A 21,865-nucleotide genomic window follows, 5' to 3' on the forward strand; every position below is an offset into this window, starting at 1 on the left:
AATGGAAGCAGAGAGATGGGCCTGAAGTTCTCAAGGACCGTCAGGTCTGCAGAGGGTTTCTTCCGGAGGGGGCTAACTCCGCCATTTTCCCAGTGGTCATGGAATTTGGCGGATTTGAGGAAGCAGTTAATCATTCAGTGTAGTTCGGGTGAGATGGCCTTGGTGGCTCTGTGGAAGATGTGAGGTGGCAGGGGCCTGAGGGTGCTCGGGAGTGTATGCTCTTCATGGTCTTTAAGGTGTTTTCTGTAATAAGCAGGGTCCAGGTGAGCAGGGTCTGTTGGCTGGCGATTCTGGGGGTGGGATCTGGAGTGGTGCGGAGGTCTTGGTTGTTGAAGTTGTTGTAGATCATCTTAATCTTGAGCTGAAAAAAGGTGCTCAGTTTGTTGCAGAAGTCTTGGGAGGGTGGGATGTCTGTTGTTTTGCTATTGGGTTTGGCAAATTCCTTGATGATGGTGTCTTGGAGGAATTTCTTTTTTGTGGATTTGATGAGTTCTTGGTGTGCTTTGGTGGCTGCTCTGTAGACAGTGCGTGTGTCTGGGGGTCTGTTGTTCCTCTATGTCTTTTCGAGTCATCAGCAGGAGCACTTGAATTGTTGGAGAGCAGGCGTGAACAAGCTTGCTTTCTTGATGTGTCGTTCTGTGGCTTTCTTGAGGGGGGTGAGTGGGTCGGCAAAGTTTGTAATCCAGCAGTGGAGATTGTGTGCGGTAGTGTTAGCATCTGGCGTTGTTGTTGGTGGGGTGCTGATGAGGGTGTAGGAGAGATTGTGTTCAGTAACTTTGTTCCAGCTTCTGCAGGGGAGGTGGTGGGAGTGCTTCTGTGCTGTAGGTTTTCTGAAGGAGAAGTGGATGCAGTGGTGGTCTGTACAGAAGAGTTCTGTAGGAGACGCTGTTTCCTTTTGCAAAGATAGAGTTGATTGTGTGTCCTACTGTGTGCATGGTGGTGGTGACCAGTTGCTTCAGTCCTATGTTGGCGTGGTTCTCTAGGAGGGTGGTGGTGTTGGGTTCATTGTGGTTGTCCAAGTGGAATTTAAGGTCTCCAAGTAGGATGTAGTCAGTGGAGGCGAGGGCCTGGGGTGCGATGAGGTTGGCAATGGTGTCAGTGAAAGGAGCACGGGGACCTGGCGGCCTGTACATGAAGGTTCCACAGTGAGTCATTTTAGGGTTGGTCTGGATCTGGCAGTGGAGGTGCACCATGAGGGTCGTAGTGTCATCTGGGCCGATGGTTGTCATGCGGAGAGTGCTTTTGTGGTTGATGGCGATGCCTCCTCCTGGGTAGTTGGGGCATTTTTCCGCAGCATCTTGTATCTGTTGGGAATGGCAGTGGTAATGTCGGGTGCAAAGTTGGTATTGGTACAGGCTTCTGTGAGGAAGGCAGGTTTGAACTCTGTGTCACAAGGCCTCATCCATATAAAGACCCAAGTTGTGGGGAAGAAAGGCAGAAAATGGAATAATGATCATGGAACTGTAGAGGAGTTTTGCCTTGGCATTCTAAGGCTGGGTACTTCTGCTGAAAAATCAAAATATGACTTAGACAGTAGGACCAAACTTTTTGCAGACCTTAGGGCACTGTGGAAAGATTGGTGAAAAATGCACTGTAGAAAAACGGGAGGAACTTGGACAGTTGATTTAATCAAGAACAGTTTTTGGAACACACAAAATCTAGTCCATAAGCATAGCAGTTGAAGTCATTGGACAAAATCAGGTGATAAATACATGCCAGAGCATGTTCTGCTTTCTTCCGAAGATGCAGACTTGCATGTTTAAGAAACAAGCACCTAGTTCCAAGTCAACACTTGTGCACTAGCATTTCATGCTGTCACTCCCAGCAGCTGTGCACTGTAGGGACATGCAGTGTGTTACACCATCTATTATCTTTTCTCTACTCTCTTTCTTTCATCCTATATCACTCTCCCCATCACCGCTCATTCTTCTATTTGTCTATTTCCCCCACATATTCCCTTTTTTCCTCTTCTCACCTCTAAGTAAATGCCTTGCCCTCTCTTTTAACTTTTTCACTCATCGCCCCAACCTTCTTCTTTTGTCTCTCTTTCTTAATCTGGTCTCAACGTCTTCTCTTTCACTGTCTCTCTGCTCCACTCTTCTCCCCCTCCTCGTTTGACTCTTCCTTTTTCTTCTCTTCCTCACCCCACTGCTTGCTCAATTAGGGGCAGATTTACAAGAACTGTCGCATCTCTGCATATTTGCAGAGATGAACCAGTTCATTTGCGCCACCATGGATGCACCGCATTTAGAAAGTGGTGCACTGTTGCACAAGGACAGACAGATGATTGACACATCTCCTGTTGGAAAGGCAAAGCATTGCTGGAGTCATGTCATAAGCACGGTGCAACTCCAGCAATGGTCAGGAATACCTATTCCGACAATTCTGCGTCACTCCTTATGCATGCTTCAAGCAGGTGCAAGGTTTAGACGCAGTGGCATCATAAAAGCCACTCAGTAAAATCTTGCAGATTTCACTGAGTGACTTTCAAGAGGCTTCCTTGCAAAGACGATGGTATAATGTAGCGCAGGGCTTCACAAATTGACATATCTCCTTAGATGCGTCACGGTGTAAATAAGTCGCATCGTGGTGCATTGTTTACGACACCTCTGCATCAAAGAAGTGACGCAACAGCAGCGTAAAGCTGGCAAAAGGGGCTGGTAAATCTGCCCCTCAGTCTCCCTCTTCACACTCACATCCCCCCACCTGCCCTTTCATCACTGAGCCATCTGTCCCTCATTGTCTCCCCTCTCACACAGATCACCGTGGACCTCCTTTTGTCTTTTTCACTCTCCTTTATGACTTTTTACTCCCCCCTCATTTCTTTCCTTTTTCTCAATACTCTTTCTCTTATCCTTGAACACAGTATGCTTCACTCTACTCCTTGCATTGCTTTCCTTTCTCAATCTCTCTCTCTCTCTCAATCGCTCCCTTTCCCACTCAATTGATTTTGATTTTAAATGTGGGAAAACAAACGTGCATTATTGCTTGAAAGAGCATTCAGTTCAATCGACTTTGAGTTTCTCCTTATTAAAACTCACTATTTTTAAAACAGTTGCAGAGCATATTTACAAGAGGATATCGCCAACAGAACATCACTTTTAGGGATGTTCTGATGGTGATATCCCCTTCTCCTTGATTACAAAGAGGCATTAAGCCACTTAACATGGCTTAACGCCACCATGTAAATAAGTGCTATGCAAACAAATGATGTACGGAATGCTGAACAACTCATACATTCACCCCCAGTCAAGAGATCTGGGTTAAATTCCTTGTTCTTTTGCTCACCATGCCACCCCAGTTTAGACCCAGCCATGTGCAAATCAGTCATGTCCCCGTCCCTTCTGGGAACAGTCCAGCCCGAACTGCCATGCCAGGTCCACCTTGGACAGGAAACAAGCAGCATTGAACTGATTTTGGTTATTACTGCTCGTCAGCCAGGCTGGCTTAAATCCAGTATCACAGGGAACAAGGGACCCCCATCTGGGCATACCCATCCCATTTTGGGTGAAAAGTGCTACACAAACAAATGATGAATGGAATGCCAAATAAACAATACATTCTACCCCAGTCAAGGGATCTGGGTTAAATCCATTGTTCTTTTGCTGACCATGCCACCGCATTTATACCCAGCCATGTGCAAATCAGTCTTGACCCTGTTCCTTATAGAAACAGTACAGCCCGAACTGCCATGCCAGGTCCTCCTTAGACTGGAAACAAGGATCCTGGGACCAGTTTCAGGGTACTACTCCTCATCAGCCAGGCTGGTTTGAATCCAGTGGCACAGTGAGCAAGGGACCCACATCGGGGCATACCCATCCCACTTAGGTTGAAAAGTGCTGCACAAACGAATTATGGATGGAAGGATGAATAAATCATACATTCACCCTCAGTCAAGAGATCTGGGTTCAATCCATTGTTCTTTTGCTCACCATTTTACCCTAGTTTAGACCCAGCCATAAGCAAATCAGTCTTGAGCCTGTTCCTTATGGGAACAGTACAGCCAGAACTGCCAGGTCCTCCTTGAACAGGAAACAAGCAACCTGGGACCAGCTGCAGGGTACTACCCCTCATTAGCCAGGCTGGCTTGTATCTCTCTTTCTCTCTCTCTCTTTCTCTCTCTCTCTCTTTCTCTCTCTCTCTCTCTCGCTCTCTCTCTCTCTCTCTCTCTCTCTCTCTCTCTCTCTATCTCACTCTCGCTCTCTCAGATCTGCCTCTCCCACACTCACTCAAATGATTTAGGGGCATATGTATCAAATACTCTATTTGCGAGTCTCAAATAGCGATTTTTTAAGAATCGCTATTTGAGAAACGCAAACGAGATGTATTTAAAAATTCGCAAATAGTTAGCGATTTCTTGCCATTCCTTAATTGCGATTCGCAAATTATGAATCGCAATTAAGGAATACCTTACTATTCATTCCTATGGGCCAAGAGGCCCATAGGAATGAATGGGAAGACATTCTCAATTTGCGATTCGCAATTTGAGAATCGCAAATTGAGAATGCAATTTCAAGGGTTCCACATGGCACTTTGAAAAATGCCAAAAAGTGAATTTTTCAAAGAAATCGCACCACTTAGGTGCTTCATACATTTCATTTAAGGAATCGCAATTTGCGATTCCTTAAATGTAATAGCAAAATAGAGAATCGCAAATTTTGCGATTCTCTAATCTGCGATACACTTTTGGGATGATACATCCCAAAAGGCCTTTTACCATTCGCAAACGGGCTGAGTCTGAGAATCGGCCCATTTACGAACGGGAAGCGGGCTTGATACATATGCCCCTTAGCTTTTAAATGCAGGAAAACAAACATTAAATGGGGGTAAATAAATGGGCATTATTGCTAAAAAGAGCATTCACTTTAAACGACTTTGTGTTTCTCCTTATTAAATTCACTATTTTAAAACAGTTGGAGAACATAAAAGGGCACATTTACAAGGGGATATCACCAACAGAGCGTCACTTTTAGCGACGTTCTGGTGGTGATATCCCCTTCGCCTTGTTTACAAATGTTTACAAAGTGGCATGAAGCCACTTAGCATGGCTTAATGCGACCTTGTAAATAAGGCCACTTTTCACGCTTCACTTAGCATGAAAGGGGTGTGTAATGGTTGTTACAGGGGGCATCTGCCACAACACCCATTGCTTTTTGACCCTGCCCCAGATTTACAGGCTGGGGTAGCGCCAAACACTAAGGCCATGTAATACCTGGTCTTAGACTGCCGATACGAAAAGAAATTATTAATTTCCCATTGTGTTTAGCTCTTTCCATGTGTGCTGCATTCTTAGCACACATAAAAAGAACAAATCATCTTTCAAGATTAGTACCAGTGAAGCAAAAGCAGTTGACCATGAACACTGCACCTGACCCGTTGTTACAAAAGGTGTAGATAAACACAAGTACATACCAATGTGTGCACACACTTCAAGCATCTGCTGCTAAGGTGCATAAAAGTAAAAAGGTTACAAGTAACAATATAGAACATCAAGATGCATCACAACAATAACCCCCAAAAAATAAGGGGCCTGATTTGGGTAGCGGGCAGACTCAGGTCTGCCTGCCATCCTAACGGCAACGGGGACCACCCAACATAGTTTTGGGGGTCCCACTGTGGTGGTCGCATTGTACAGGTTTTCCATTGCAGCAGTTGCTCCTGGCTGCAGCACCCGCTGCAATGGAAAAAAGTGATGTGCAACACATCCCTGTACTACGTGACAGGTACCATGCAGTGTCTGTCACTTGGTACAGGGATCTGTCCCCCCACACTCAAGGAAAAGGGCAGAAGGTGAGGAGGGCCCACAATGGGCCCCCGATGTCCATCCCCGCCAGCCTTTCCATGGTAGGGGAACTGTAATGGAAAGGCTGTTGGGGAGGGACCATCCTAATCCCTACGGCAGTGCCTGGTAGGCACTGCCACCATTGTAGGGATTGTGAGACATTTCCATGGTAGGTGAACCATATTGGAAAGGCTGTTGGGAAGGGACCATCCTAATCCCTACGGCGGTGCTTGGTAGGCACTGCCACCATTGTAGGGATTGGGAGGCATTTCCACCCTCCTGCACACCACCCGCCATCAAAATCTGGTGGGCAGAAAAGCTGCTTAGAATGGCTAGGGTCACTGCCACCGACAGCCTGTTGGTGGCAGTCTCTTTGCCTTCCTAATCAGCCAGCCGCTTGTGTTTCTTGTCTTTATTTTCTCTTTTTTTATAACGTTTCACATATTTACAGTGAAGACAGAGAATGCATTTCATCCATGAGATGGACTTCTTCAGGGCAAGTGTAAATACAGAAGAATTTCAGCCTAGAAGAACCATCACGGTACGGTTTCATATTGGCCCCCCACGGTAGTCTACTTAATCAATATTCAGTATTAAAAATCGTAAACACTATCAACCATTGTTGTCCAGATTAAGACCAAGTGTAAGCCGCAATTATAACAACTCAAGTGGGCTCATGGTGACAAAGGAACGTGAAAGGGGCCAGTAAGCTCTGATAAGCACTATGATGGGTGCTATTGCCGTCAGTGTACGTCCTCTGCACTCCGGTGTAGGGCACGAGGGCAGTCCACTTCCAAGATTGTTTATGTGCAGGAAGGAGTTCCTTCCTGCACATAAACAATCGCCACTGAAGTGTAGGCAGCCTTGCAACATAACACAAGGGTGCATGGGCTGGTGCTAGGCAGTTTTAATAGGGCTAGAGGAAACACAAGGGCGCACCATATTTGGTAAATACTGTGCATCCTTGCATTTTAAAAATTTCCGAGCGTGGCGTTACCGGTGTAACACAGTGTGCCAACATTTATTTGTAATTATGCTCCATCGTTTTTTAACCCCTTCGATGCTTGTGACGGAACCATTCCGTCATCAGTCACGGTTGAGCTGTGCTGATGACGGAATGGTTCCGTCACGACCACACCCAGTTATGGAATGTCCAGTACACTGGGTAAATCGGGGCCGCACGCAAGGTGTTAAGCGCCTTCAGCGATATGAGACTGTAACTGTATGGAATTTATACAGTGTCAATGACCTCCCCTTGATGGTTGCAGTGGAGTCTCATGGAGATGAGTCTAGTAGGTACTGCCTGTCACTAATATGGCTGAGATACCCGCCACCCCCTCTCAACACAAATCCCCAAGGATGGGAAACCGGAAACAATTCTGAAGTTTTTGGAAGTCGGGAGGGAGTGACCCTCCCGGCCGTATTTATTAAAATATGAAACAAAATTAAAACAAAATTAACAGTTTCATATTATGTACAATTTCATAACCACATTGCGATGTTTGGCTAACCTTAACATATTCTCTAATACAAAGGTCCTCCTAGCCGAACTAACATCCTACAAAACATTTACTTGAAATTTTGAAATTGTACATCCTAACGTTTAAGGGCCAACGGCAAGGTCGTAACCGGTGTCAAGATCCCTAACCCAGAAATATCCCCCTCACTTGTGAGGGGCGGCACAGAGGCGTACCTCAAGTGCAACTTACCAATTTCCCTTGACTTGACGGGGGCCCCAATAAAACTCGACGCCACTTAAAGGTCGTACAAGGACTCGTGTGAGGTATCTAGAAGGTAGCGTAGACCCCCCCCCAAACCCCACACAACTTACCATATCTGCCGTCGCAGACGTCCTGGCCCCGGGAAATTCCCCAGGAGGGGGCTGTAACCCCTCCTACCCAGAAAGGGGTCTTGACCGCCTTTCCTTTCCTTTCGGCGACCCATCCTTAGAAGGGACCGCCTCCCCGTTGAGGGGCCAATGGCCACCTCCCCCGCGCGCTCCCATCCGTAATGGGTGACGCCCACTCATAGGGATCTTCCAATTAGTGCTCACCGATCATGACCTTACCGCCCGACCAAAATAAATACGACAATGCTAACTAAATTACAAATGACTAATTCTAAAAGACAGTAGCAACAACAACTTTATTAAATGCATGCTTACTCAGGGACACTAAAGCAGAATTACTTCATTTGCAAAACATAATACCAATCGACCATTCTTTATTGCATACTCAAAGTCATCACGATAATACGACAACCTGTAAACGAAAAATTCCGAATTAACATCAAACTTTATCCAAAACCAATCGCTGTCTTCAGGGGCTGGTGGGTGGGTCAAAATTGGCTCTTCGTTCCGTCTCGAGCTCACGTGCAGCGAGGAGGTGCAGCTTCAGAGCACAGGAACAAGAGGATGCCTTCTGGTCTTACTTCTCCTTTTATCCGTCTTCAGGGCGGGCGTAAACCCGCCCCTGCCTGCCCAAGGGCGTGGCCAGCCGCGTTCGTGTCTAGGCCAACCCACTCTAGGGCGGGAAAAAGGCGCGCCCCGGCTACGCCGCTTCGGGCATACCAGCCGAGACTCGCCTCCCGCCCAAGATGGCTTCCCGGGGGGATCGTGGTACTCTGCCATACGTTCGGGGGGACCGAATGGTCGCCCCTTTCCATATGGCTGAGATACCCGCCACCCCCTCTCAACACAAATCCCCAAGGATGGGAAACCGGAAACAATTCTGAAGTTTTTGGAAGTCGGGAGGGAGTGACCCTCCCGGCCGTATTTATTAAAATATGAAACAAAATTAAAACAAAATTAACAGTTTCATATTATGTACAATTTCATAACCACATTGCGATGTTTGGCTAACCTTAACATATTCTCTAATACAAAGGTCCTCCTAGCCGAACTAACATCCTACAAAACATTTACTTGAAATTTTGAAATTGTACATCCTAACGTTTAAGGGCCAACGGCAAGGTCGTAACCGGTGTCAAGATCCCTAACCCAGAAATATCCCCCTCACTTGTGAGGGGCGGCACAGAGGCGTACCTCAAGTGCAACTTACCAATTTCCCTTGACTTGACGGGGGCCCCAATAAAACTCGACGCCACTTAAAGGTCGTACGAGGACTCGTGTGAGGTATCTAGAAGGTAGCGTAGACCCCCCCCCAAACCCCACACAACTTACCATATCTGCCGTCGCAGACGTCCTGGCTCCGGGAAATTCCCCAGGAGGGGGCTGTAACCCCTCCTACCCAGGAAGGGGTCTTGACCGCCTTTCCTTTCCTTTCGGCGACCCATCCTTAGAAGGGACCGCCTCCCCGTTGAGGGGCCAATGGCCACCTCCCCCGCGCGCTCCCATCCGTAATGGGTGACGCCCACTCATAGGGATCTTCCAATTAGTGCTCACCGATCATGACCTTACCGCCCGACCAAAATAAATACGACAATGCTAACTAAATTACAAATGACTAATTCTAAAAGACAGTAGCAACAACAACTTTATTGGCCAGCCGCGTTCGTGTCTAGGCCAACCCACTCTAGGGCGAGAAAAAGTCGCGCCCCGGCTACGCCGCTTCGGGCATACCAGCCGAGACTCGCCTCCCGCCCAAGATGGCTTCCCGGGGGGATCGTGGTACTCTGCCATACGTTCAGGGGGACCGAATGGTCGCCCCTTTCCATTCTGCTTGGTCTCATGGGGGGTGGGTAGCCAGAGCTTTCCCTCTGCAGACCGAGAGAGAAGTTGCTCGGCAAACTTTGCAGAAATGTGCATGCATAGTGATCGGAATTTAGTCCTTAACTCGTAATGAGAGCCTAAGTGTGCAGTCAGGCAGGCAGGCAGATAGAAGCACTGGCTGAACTTAAATTACAGTTAGTAGGCCATAGTTGGAAAGGAAGAGAGATCCTCACCCAAATAACTAACCAGTGGCAATTGCACTGGATAGCATTCTAATCCATCGTTTTTTACCCACTGTACCAATGTAGGCAGAGACCCATCTAATGCAAATCAGTACTTCTCCTGCTCCTCGTGGGAACAGTCCATCCCAAAACTTGGTCATCTCAGCCCTCCACTCTGCAGCCTAACACACTTTTTGTTGGGAACTCCCAAAAGTAAATGACTAAGGGCCATATGTATCATAGTTCCGTTTTGCGAATTCCAAATAGCGAATTTTAAGGAATCGCTATTTGGAATTTGCAAAACGGTATGTATGTAGGTAATCTAGGAATTTTAGCGATTCCTTACTATTCCTTATTTGCGAATTCGCAAATTGCAAATTTGCAAATAAGGAATACTTCCCATTCATTTCTATGGGCCAGGAGGCCCATAGGAATGAAGGGGAAATTTGCTAATCGCAATTTGCTAATCGCAAATTGTGCGAATTTTTAAGGGTGCAGGGGGTGTCTCAAGAACACCCTGCTGCACCCCTGAAAATGACATGTGTGCGCATATGGCGCACATTCATGCCCTAAGGGCATGCATGTGCGTCACATGCCACAATGAAAAATGCCAATTTATGCTTATTGAAAAGGAATCGCAATTTAGCACCAACTTTCAGTTGGTGGTAAATTGCGATTCCTTAAACCAAATTCGCAAGAGAAAAAAGCTTCTTACATAGCAATTAAGGAATCGCAAAATTGCGATTCCTTAAATGCTATGGCAAAATAAGGAATCGCAAAATTTTGCAATTCCTTATTTTGCTACTTTTTCATATATTGCAAATGTGCAAAAATGGCCGTTTCCCATTCGCAAGGGCCGAAATTCGGCGAATTTCGGCCTTTGTGAATCGAAAATAGCTTCATACATATGGCCCTAAACTACGCCCCTGAAGAAAATGGCAAGGATGCAGCAGTCTTAAATTTGGGGTGGGGGCAGGGACGGGGCAGCCAAAAACATAGGGTTGGCCGGGCTCCAGCATACCTCCTTGTGCCTATGGCCCCAGGACTCGTTATTTGAGTAAATGCACCTGCTCATATTTATTTGGTCAAGTAAACACACCATGGGGAAAGAAAAACGTAATTTTTAAGATTTCCCTTAAAGCTGCGAGCAACAAAGTGCCCAGGTTACTCATAGCATGCAAGGAAGGCCATTCTTGCCTAAAATGTAATTTATACAACTGCACCCTACTTGAAGTCCTCTCTCCTTCTAAATGGCTCTCTTGCTTTACAGTTACGTTATTTACAGTTAAACACACACACAAATACAAATTAGTGTTTAGTTTATAAATTAAAAAAAATTGTCACAGTGTCCCAAACTTTCTACAGGAGCCCTCTACTGCGACTGTTGAATACCGCAATTGGTGAATCGACTGGCTATCGAGTCTTGTTTCCAGCTCATGCCTATTTCTTTACCATTGTAGATTTTCTGCATCTCAGACACAGTTTTACAGGTACTCTTTCACCACTAGTTATTCTCTTCGTTACTGTTTGGCAATCTTTATTTTCTCAATTTTTTTCCTTTTTGTCCGTTGCACTGAAAAATGACGATGAAAAAATACCTGCAACTGCTCGCCCTGTAGAAGCACGGCTTATAATTAATTGAAGAAATGTGTTCAGTGTGCGTGCAGCAGGATCTCTGCCTAAAATGGGTAAAGACTTAACATGTCAAAGTCCGCATTACAGATATCAACATTCAGGTTTCTTCTGTACGATAAAAGATAAACATCTCACTCTCCAGTGTCGGCGGGTGATGCCCTGCCTGCACTTGATGTGAGCAGTAGAAAATCACGTCATCACGTACATACACACCCTTGGAATGGTAAACTTTCTAAGGTATTCCATATTTTCCTAACAAGGGTTAAACATGGTTCTGGTCGCCACATTATTGTGGAATCCGGAGACAAGTAAGGCTCTCACAAGTCCTGGTGCGGGTCGGCGATGATAGATCCAAGCTAAGTTCTTTTTCTAAAGGGTTTCTGTCCTCCTTGCCCAGTCACGAAAGAAGCAGAGGTTTGACAGCAGTAGCCTCCCTTTGACCTATCCCATGGTATATATATTTCTTTAGGTTAATGGGCTTTTCTCATAAGTGGTTTTCTCTCTAATCTAAATAGTACAGGGGTAGAACCATCCTTAGAACGAGACCCTCTGTTTGCATACAAGGTTCCATTTCTCCGTATGGGTAAACTTTGAACAGAACCAATTGGCTAATAGTCTCATCTTCTACCTACATCTGAAGTGACAGTTACGATATAAAATAATATTTGTTTTCCATGCTGCAGTCTTTATATCAAACTAACCTCACTGGTAGATATCTACATCTTCTTTTAACTTAGATAAGAACGTAGAAGTCATTAGGGGTGGGAAAAAAAGCAAAACTCGTGAACGATTCCAGAATGATTAAGAAGCTCAGTTTCAGTTTCATCGGAGTACAGAAGTGTATTATGGGTAAGGGTGGGCGTAGTTCGCGAAGTAGCGCTACGCATAGCTATGCAAAGTGCACTACGCACTACTCTAGCTATGCGCAGCACTAGGCGAACTGCGTAGTAGCATGTTCGCACTGTGCAAGATGTCGTTTTCAATGATTGCACAGTGCGGACAAGCATCCAACACTGTGCAATCATTGAAAACTATATCTTGCACAGTGCGAGCTGTACTTTTCTGCCTCTCGAGTAGATTTTTACTCGAGCTGCAGCTTTCTCAACGACGACTGGTAGTTTCTCATCGCGAGCGGTCGCGAGCATCCGCGACCACTCGTAATGAGAAACCTGACCTCCCTGCGTTGAGAATCTCGCCAGGAGGTTTATTTTCCATGCTCGCGATCGGCAACTTGATGTTGCTGATTGCGAACAAGAAAAAGTCTTGCGAGGATGTCATTTTGCTTGCTCGCGGTCGCCAACTTGATGTTGAGGACCGCGAGCAAGCAAAAAATGACTGCTGCACTACGCTATGCAATGCATGTTTGTACTGTGCTACGTGCAGTTTGCGCTGTGCGAATTTACGCATACTACGCGAGCATAGCGTAGTGCTTTACCCAGGGTTAATTATGGGCAAGTGGGTGGTGGTGCCTTTTTAGGTCTCGCCTAGCAGCGCGCATGCGCTGCTCTGCGAGACTTATTGTAAGGGGCTTCAGAAAGCTCATCACACGTAGGCTAGTGCATGTGTGGCCTATTGCTTGTGGTTACCCTCACGGCCGCCATGCGTTTTGAATTATCGTGCCCAGATGCGTGCTCAATAATTCAAAACACCTTGCTCGCTGCGGTGTGCGCGCATCACTCACGCGCTTATTTATCCTACTGTGGCCCCGAGTTCATGCCTGCTGAGGGGAAGCAGGAAGGCAAGCTTTGTTTTCTCAAAACTCTGCGGAAGAGCAAGGGCGCATCAGGCGTATCAGTATTCGAGAAATTCGCCAGGGAATGCCGAGCAGTTCGAAGGTTCCTGTTGCTCTTAGCGCTGCAAGAGTAATTGGAGACAGATTCCTCGCCGAGCACTCCCGAGGAGAGTAAAATCGGCCCTACGCAGATATCAGAGTATTATAGATGACATAATTTGTAACATATGTATAAACAATATTTGTTATATGCAAGGACTAGAACTACAAAAAAAACTTCAGTTCTACATCATATGCCAGAGACCTTTATTTGACCTCGAATCTATAATTAAATTTCAATTAGAAAGTGAACGCTGGCGTCACATGCCACTATTTGAGAGCAGCAGATGATTTGCCCTTTTAGTCCATCTTTGATGTCTAAGTAAACAATGACGCTAGTAGACACGTCTAGCGGGAACGGCTAGGTTGCTGAGCCATGGGGCTGAAGGGAAAAGTCTTGAAGGACCAACGGCGCATGCTCATCCGTAGCAGCTCGAACCAGGAGCTGCCCCTCTACCAAGCAGTTTTCATACCCGATCCCTTCTAAGCTTGGGCAGCCCTGATGCCTTGGTGCTCATGTAGTTATAGAGTTTTCACGTTTCTCTTCTCCGCTGCCACCCTTAATAACCGAGATCATGGCTTCTGTCTGGAAGAGGCAGCAGCGGGTTGGCAAGCACACGTCCAAGTTCCACTTCGTGGCATCTTAACAGGAGCTGAAGGTGGAGTCCACCAAAAAATGGTGAGTGTTTTTTAAGCGGTGGAATGACCTGCGTACTGATGCTGATCTTGTGTAGGCTGTTGCCACCCTTGGGAGGAGGCGGACAATACATGGCAGGATGTGTATCATTGTGAATTCCCCTCCCTGGACTGTCCAGGCACAGTAGCAGGCATGCCATTCACAGGTGTGAACATTGCCTCCACGATCATCTTCAGCAAGGCACCCATCCCATTACCTGCCAGAGAGAAAACTCACACACTGCACCTAGTACAGAGTAGAACATGACCACTCATCCCTGGCAGAGGCTACCTTACCAACTGTTTGGACGATGCAGGCATCCTTATATGGGACCAACATTCATATGGACTACATTTCACTGGCCAACAAATGTCTGCTAGCAGCAATACCTTTACGTGGGAGACTGATGCTTCCTTTCTTGTGAATGCTTTTGCCCCCACCCATTTGTAAATACCTCTTAGGGTGGTCTTCTGCCTGGGGTGATGATGCCCGGGTCCCGGGGTTTTGATGCCCTCTTCATCAAGCTACCACTTTCAAGGATGCCTGTAATTTTCGTTCAATTGTTTCATGATGCTTTTCCAATTGTCGCGTCCAGGTTTTCTATCATCTGGGTGGAGTGTAGGCAAATCGTTCCATTTCTTGATGAAGTATTTCCAGTTTGAGTGTTGATTGCTTTTTAGTAGATCGCAAACACATGAATAAGGGTGGAAGAGAACACACAAAGTATTGGGGTTAAAGAGCGCAGCCAGTCTCTCTACTGAGTACCTGTAAATTGCCACCTTGAGGGAAATATGAATTTTACAGTTTACTTTGGCTTGTACAGTAGGCAACGGGCCACGTTGTGCTGCTGCAAGACTTACCGGTATTCACAGCTTTTCCTTCAGAAGATGGGTGACAGAGTGCATGCGAGAAATGGTGTCTTTTGTGGTTTATTTACTCTGATAAATTATACCATTGTATAAACTCATAACTACACATGTTATCGAATGTGTGAGAGCCAATGATTTCTGTAGTTGTTGTTGTCGATGGTTATTGCTCTTGCTGTGTAAATGCACTTAGGGTGCACAGGCCGAGGCTAGCAGATAGTTAGGTTTATTTTCGTCCTGTGTGTTGGAAAGGAAGACAAACGAGTGACCACTAAAATTGCAGTTTTACCAGGTTGCCTATTGCACGGCATTGTACTGTTATCTGACACTGATCAAGTGTCTAGAGTGAAAGTCAACCCTCATTCCAGCGGGCCTGTTGATTAAACACAGTCTACAACATACCTTAAAAATATTGCCAATACCTCTCGCTAAACACTTATAACGTACCAAATGCAAGACCTATTGGCTATGCCAATGCTTGTTTTACAAGGTGCGACCTCACCTCAAGTTAATAAAGATTGGGGCTAGGAAGGGAACATTCCAAGTGATGGAAACAACCAGCAAGTAAGTGAGGTAAAACAAAACTATTGATATTTCGAAAAATAAGCTACATGTAAATACGATAAACTAATACCGATCGGATAACATCATGTAGCGCCATAGAAGGTGTACTCCATAACGAAGTGCAAGGCATCGTGAATCTCAAATGGGACGAAATAAATAACCAGTTCTTCTTCAAACGCATTACAAAGTAAATACATATAACTTTTACTAAACATGAAAAATGTAGCTACTTGCGCAATGCCTTCATACCCAATTGAATTACTTATTTTAGAATATGTATCTTCTCGTTCTATTTGAACAAAAGCTTTTAATAAAGGACTTTCTTTATCACACCGGCAATAATCAATATTTTGAAATTTTTTATGTTGCAAATCTAGCATTTATCAACTTTATTACAGCCTTATATTTTTCATGGACTGGCAAGCCCACAAATAATATACCCATATTTCAAACTCGTGATAGCTATTCCACTTGTATATTGGAATTCCTATAAGAAAACCAACTAAAATGTACTAGCAATTTAAAGCAGAAAGTTGCGGGTCGGTGATATGAAATGTACTATACATTGAATGAGTGGAAAATGATTTAATGTAGAACTAACACGTCAAATTACATGAATTTAAAATAATCTTCCTTAAAATAAAAGGGACGTTTATCACCAGCACATTTTGTCCAAATTACTCATCAATTATGAAAAGATGGCTGTTATTACAGCACATTGGATTAATTTTGCCCATGTAGACATCTACTCATCACACTTTCATCTGTGGCTACTGAATTATGACATGTGTAGTCATTCAATTTTATTTTCTCCTGACCGTAATTGATTAATAATAAGTTGAGTTAATAAATCACATTTATAAGTACAATTCCTTCCCTACGCTATCGACATCTGACATCAGCTTGAAGGTACTTGGAATGTAGCATCACAGAAAAATCTTGCTAACATGTATTGACACACATTAAAATGATAATCCCTCTTGAAAATTCTATCTAAGCTATCAAATTAGTGATATCACTACAGCAGACAGTAACAGAAAAATGTGCAAGACCAGTCTCATCGTCTCTATGTGAGTGTGATTAGAAATAGCACAGCCTACCTAATAGAATTCAGTTGCAATATTTACTTGCAGAATTCCATGGCAAGCTTAGACCTTTGCTGGGAATCTTAAATTACAGTAGCAGTGATCTCTAGACTTTTACTACAGCTAATGGTTTCTTGGAAAGAGACACCTGGAGCCTGATGCAGGTAAGAGGTTAGTCGCTGCACATGTTTTGCAATTCTCTTCAACCAGCTTCTCACTCTTTGTTGAGTGAGGGATTCTCAAATCCCTCGTACTGCAAAGGAACAGTAAGCAAAACTTCGTAAACTAAACAATTCTTTACCGTTAATGGGGCGGGAATCAGCTTGGGACTCCTTGTGACTTATGAATGCAGGGTTGGTAGCATGTATGTAACAGCAGACCACCATCCCAGCATCAAGAAGCACAATGTAACCTTAAAGTGAAAGGATGTCACAAACTCACAATTGGCCCACTTTGATTCTGAGCATTTAGGAATCTGTTGACTGCATCTACCGATATCACCAGCTAGCATAACCAGGTGTAAACCATCAACATTTGACAATATTTGACAACTCATACAGTGTGAATATTGACCTAACCTTTGCAACCATACAGCAATGAAATAGCACAATAATATAAAATGTGGGCAATCCCTATCTAAACGCCTGTCTCTAATTTCCTTCTCTGGCCAGTTGTAATAAAGAAATGTAGCCACTCAACTGTATCTTCAATCATTACAGTTGAGTTCTGACATCACAATACCTGCTGCCAGAGCCAACAGCAGGGCTGAGGGGAAAGACAGGTCAAAGAGCAAAACCTGCAGTTCAAAACGGGAAACATCCATTACAACGCAGTCATTACAATGACCTACCTTTGCACGCAACTGTTACAATGCAACTGCCTTCACTTCGCATGCCATTACAATGCATGCCATTACAACGCATGTCACTATAACGTATGCCATTACAATGCATTTTAAGTTAAGTAATAGAGATTTTTTTAGTGTTAGGGTGGTATGGTTTTTGGGGTACATTCGAATAGTACTTTTTACCCCTACACTATCCAACACCTTACCTGCTGTTGCACTCACTGGAGTGGGAATAGTAATTTTTACCCCTACACTATCCAACACTTAGTAATTTTAGCACAACACTATCCAACACGTACCCTACTGTTGCACTCACTGGAGTGGGAATAGTGATATTTACCCCTACACTATCCAACACGTACCCTACTGTTGCCCTAAAAGTATTATGCGTTGGAATGGTATGCATTGGAATGGTATGCGTTGTAATGGAATGTGTTGTAATGGTAGTTTTTAAAAATGCATTGTAATGTCATGTGTTGTAAAATCATGCAATGTAATGGAAGTTGCGATGTAAAGACTGCATTGTAAAAGCATACATTGTAATTGCCTGCGTTGTAACATCATATATTCATTTAAAACACTGAAAGGATTTTCGTTCCTTGATTTTGCTTTTATAGCAAGTGGTAGGTTGAAAATGGATATTAATTGCAACATATGTATTTGATCGAACCTTTCTGGATGTTTCTACACATCCTAAGCTACAGCGTTTAAAAAAAATCTAATTTGTATTTAAATTATTCCAATATCTTTTTGCAACAAAGCACTGGTGTTGGTGAAGTGAGTGAGCCACCCAATAAAAACATGAGAGAATGATATATAAGAAGGAGATATGTGAAGCCAAGGAAATAATCAAAGTGAAAGCATCTGAAACAGACACAGGTGTAGATTGGTGAAAGGAAGTTTAAATAAAATTCAGTATTATAGGGTGTAATAAACGTGTTGTATTAATGTGCAAGCTTGAATAAAAGAAAATTGCTTTTAGAATTATGACAAATGTACACAGATGCCATTGTTACACGTACTAGGCATCAACCACCTAAAGTGATTCTGCAAAAACTTTGTTCACTTTGAAATGCTAACAAATTCAATTATATTTCTTAGTAAAGATGAATTCATATATAATGGAGATATTACAAAAATGTGTACCTCTTGACCTCTGTAAAAAGATGTTTTTCATAACAAGATAAACATTTTATAAAATGATTCTGCTCGAATAGAACTCACTGTTGCAATTGAATACAATTTAGTCTCTTTAAATAGAAGCTGTGTGACAATGTATGTAGAATCAGCACATAATTTAGGCATTGACATTGACCTCTTCAACTAACATGCATTTACTTTTCAGAATATGTCATTGAAAAAATGTTTTATTTTCAATTTAAAAGATGTTTCAACTTCTACATAGCCTATTGTGTGGACTTTAGTTTCAAAGGATAGAATGATACACATATAAGTGGGACAGATATGCCATTAGGGATGCTGAATCTGTTCAACATTTGTTGCGACAAATCTAACTAACGCAATTGATAGACTATTGTTCTCTCGATGATTTGATGAGGAGTAATCCAGTTCCCCATTGGACGATGACTGGATGGAAGAAGATGGGAGAAGCAACTGTTGCAGACTTTCATAAAGTGTGTTGTTTATATAAGAGCATGTTCCTAGATTAGTAGACGCTATTGCCAACCCTGACTGCACCCTCATATTCATAGACACTCTCTGTCTGCGAAGCTCTGATTGAAAACCTTACCCATTTTGCCCCAGTCTCTGTGACACATTGTGCTGAGAGTCTACTGAGTTTCCTGAAATTCTCATTTTGGGACATTCTGTTTTGATATTTCAAACTTTCTAGCGGAATTTACTGAAGCTTTATGCTTGCTCTCACTCTCTTGCTATTTAGCTCTTCATGAGTTCTAACTGACTTCTTCTTAACATTCTTAAAATAGGGATTCATTCTTTTTTGGAATGTGCTTATTGCTTTTGTTGATTTATGTACTGATTTGATAATAGCAAGAATAATGATATTTATTGATGAATACATGACAATCAAATAAAGATGAGCTACGAAAAGATTTGAATTAATAAAACCGTTAAAACGTTCCTAATTCTACTTATTGACTCACACTTATATAGATTATTCATGATAAAGTGTTAATTTAGTGTTGATTGGATTTCTCTACTCGCTACAATGGCGAAGGTCCGCCTGCCTGATCAAGCGAGGATTTCCTTCATGAATGGCTAACCAAGAATTTAAATTTAACCTGATTCTCGCTCCAGCATTGATGATGGAACAGAAGAAACCTTATGAAGAAAGGGAGAGAAAAGATAAGCTGTGACAGTATAACTTTCCATAGACAGAAGAGACCACAGTTGGTACTTGGTCTACCACTAACCTCGGTGTTCTTCTGTTTCCAGAGGGACCTTGATTGCTCCACTCTACAGACCAAGAACAGAGTGAAAAAGCAGAAAACACTGAATATTTCTAAAGATAGGAACAACACCTAAACTTTGATGTACAACGTCGTCCCAAGCAGACTTAAGGACTTGTAATGTTTTGGCTCAGTTTTCCCCATCCACCAACCCGCAGGCATAAGACCAGTATATGTGACTGTCAAGTCATTATTAAAAGCCATCATACTAAAACAGATAAGCCTCCTAATCCTTAATTGCTCTTGTCCCTTCACAGTAAGGAGATTTTACTGGATGCGTTTGTGTATGGGGAGAAAGTGAAGTTCCCTGAGGTTTTGAGTGACATGGATGCAGCGAGGTAGATTGAGGATGAGTCTTATAATTCTTCAAGTTTACAAATACCCCATCGTTTTCATTTGAAAGAGCACTAGCCATAGGATTTTAATGATTTGTGAGAAGTGTTATGGTGCAACCATGTATTACAAGGAATAGAGCAACCCCAGATATAAGTCATAAGGAAATTACGTCACAGTAGCAGCACTTTTTGATGATAAAGCGGCGATTTTTTTATCGCCCAATTACCAAGCTGTCGCTAACAGCAGTTAGCGACAGCTTCCAGGTGATAGCGATCGGTTTGGGGCCTGCTTTGCATGTCAGCGATATTTATCGCTAATGACATGCAAAGTGGGCATACCCAAACTGGTAGCGACTGAAAGCAGTCGTTAACACAGCTATCTCCTATTAGCAATACCTGTGACACAAAACGCGCGCTAACCGCAATTAGCGCCAGGATTTTACATCTGGTAAAAACCTGACTTAGCCATATTAGTCAATGGGCGGTGGATTCTACGGCCAAGTCCCCACCTGCCTATCAGCAAGATTTTCCTTAGCGATAGGATTTTTATCGCTCGAAATCTCACGTTAAAAATGGGATTCGCCGCTATCCCTGGATTTTTATCGCCGTGGAGATAAATGTTGGTAATACTGCGTTATCTCCTCGATAAAAATCCAGCGATAGGAGGCGATATAAAAAATTGCGCTAAGCGGGGTTTACGATAATTATCGCAAGTTGTTGCTAATATGCCCCTTTGTTTTTAAAGCTGTAGAAGCTGTCATCCTATTTGGGAGATCTTATTTGGACGAGCACTTCCAATTCCTTGCTAACTGAGCCACTAGATCTGCATATCACAGCTAATTTGGCAAAACAATATGAAATATTTTTGTTCTAATATTGTCTTATTTTATCATTGTCCTGCACTCGATTGAAATATGAGTACTTGTTCTGATCTTTGTTCTACACGACACATCAGTACCCAAATACTCTCACTTGTTCAGTTAGCATCACTAGGTCAACAGTCCAAATTTCTAGTATCTGTCTTGTCAGTCTTTGTGGCCAAAATCAGTGATGTTATACCCTCAGCTTTTCTCAAGCTCTTCTTGCCATGCTTTTTCTCTCACTCATGCAATTTCAAGCACTTTCAGAGGGGGAAGTTCTGGTATTTCCCCACCTTCTAGGGCCATAGGTATACGTTGATTACTCTCAAACTTAAAGTCATTATACAATATTCCATAATTTATATGTTTGGTACCCCAAAATTTGAACAAATCCACAACACATCTACCATATTTGTACTGTATCAATTCTTACAAAAGTCTTTATAGGTTTTGCAGCTCATAGGGCATTTTCAAGCTAATTTTTGTTTTTGTAGGATTTATCTTTGTGAAATCTTAAGTACCAAAGAAATGCATTATGCAATATCACAAAATGACTAATAGTTTAAATATGATAAAAAATACCTTTGAGTAGCAGTCTCTCACCTCAAAATGTGGACAGATCGAATATGATCAAAATGATCCAATAATCATACCACCCAATTACACAGTTTCTGAAACAGCACAGGAGCAGGAGGAGGATTGGTTGGAATCAAGTGTGTTAGCTGACCAACTCCTGGATGAACCACCTGAGTTTGAGGATGAACTCTACTTTCTAAACTGAGTGTGCTGGTGCCACCATAGAACATTTTAATTATTTCCTGCAAAACTTCTTTCTTTGCAAAAAAAGAAAAAAGGCTAGTTGAACATTATGTTTATGTCAGATTTATGCTGCCCCACCATTTTTAGTCACTTATATTGCCTGATTGCAGTTGGACAAGGTCGCACCACTCGAATAATGAGAAGTGTCCCCCGGGCTCCTTCAAAGTCCTTATATTAAGGTTTCACCAGTAAACATAAAAGATGCGAACATTTGATGTAGAAATGCTTGTTTTTTAATCCATCTT

The sequence above is a fragment of the Lissotriton vulgaris genome, chromosome 2_1, assembly GCF_964263255.1.
Source record: "Lissotriton vulgaris chromosome 2_1, aLisVul1.2, whole genome shotgun sequence".
In the NCBI taxonomy this organism is placed as follows: domain Eukaryota; kingdom Metazoa; phylum Chordata; class Amphibia; order Caudata; family Salamandridae; genus Lissotriton; species Lissotriton vulgaris.